The sequence below is a fragment of the Mandrillus leucophaeus genome, unplaced genomic scaffold (assembly GCF_000951045.1).
Source record: "Mandrillus leucophaeus isolate KB7577 unplaced genomic scaffold, Mleu.le_1.0 Scaffold302, whole genome shotgun sequence".
NCBI lineage: Eukaryota > Metazoa > Chordata > Mammalia > Primates > Cercopithecidae > Mandrillus > Mandrillus leucophaeus.
The window spans coordinates 193,976-194,819 of record NW_012103166.1 but is presented as its reverse complement, the minus strand read 5'-3'; positions in this window follow the sequence as shown (position 1 = coordinate 194,819).

The following is an 844-nucleotide window of genomic DNA, read 5'->3' as shown; positions in this document are numbered from 1 at the left end:
CACGATGACTCACACCTGTAATCCCAGCACTTTGGGAGGCCGAGGCGGGCAGATCACGAGGTCAGGAGTTGGAGATGAGCCTGACCAACATGGTGAAACCCTGTTGGTACTAAAACTACAAAAATTAGCTGGGTGTGGTGGCACATGCCTGTAGTCCCAGCTACTCAGGAGTATGAGGCAGAAGAATCGCTTGAACCCGGGAGGTGAAGGTTGCAGTGAGCTGAGATCATGCTACCACACTCTAGCCTGGGCAACAGAGTGAGACTCCATCTCAAAAAAATTTTTAAAAAAAAGCATCTTTATTTTTATAACTTTCTTTACATCTTTTTAAATTCCTGGTTCCTTTCCTCTTGTTTTATCCATAACCTTTAATAAGCTTTGAATTAGACAAAACTTCTTCACTTTTTTTTAAAAAAAAGGATATACTTTTCCTTTAGCAAGAGTGTTTTCCTACTATATATATATATATGTTGGAAAATACCCAAATAATGAAATATCTATTCTCTAAGTTTATATTCTAAATTACGACTAGTTTGTCTATAAGTATTTATCCCCATTATATTTACCTAATTGTTTTAATTGTTTACCTGGATTATTTATGAAAACTGTGATAGTCATGATTTAAAGTTATTAAACCACCATTGCAAAATTATAACTGAGACAGTGAAGAAAAGATTTGACCTAACTGACTCCATATTGCTCTTAACCTCCAAGTTTTTCTTGTTTATTGCTGGGCATAGGTCAAACTAACTTTGGGAAGACCTTAGTTTATAGTTTAGCTTTGAAACAAAGATAACAGTCCTTTCCCAAAACAAATCTTATTGTCTGTGAACCCAGACTGTCT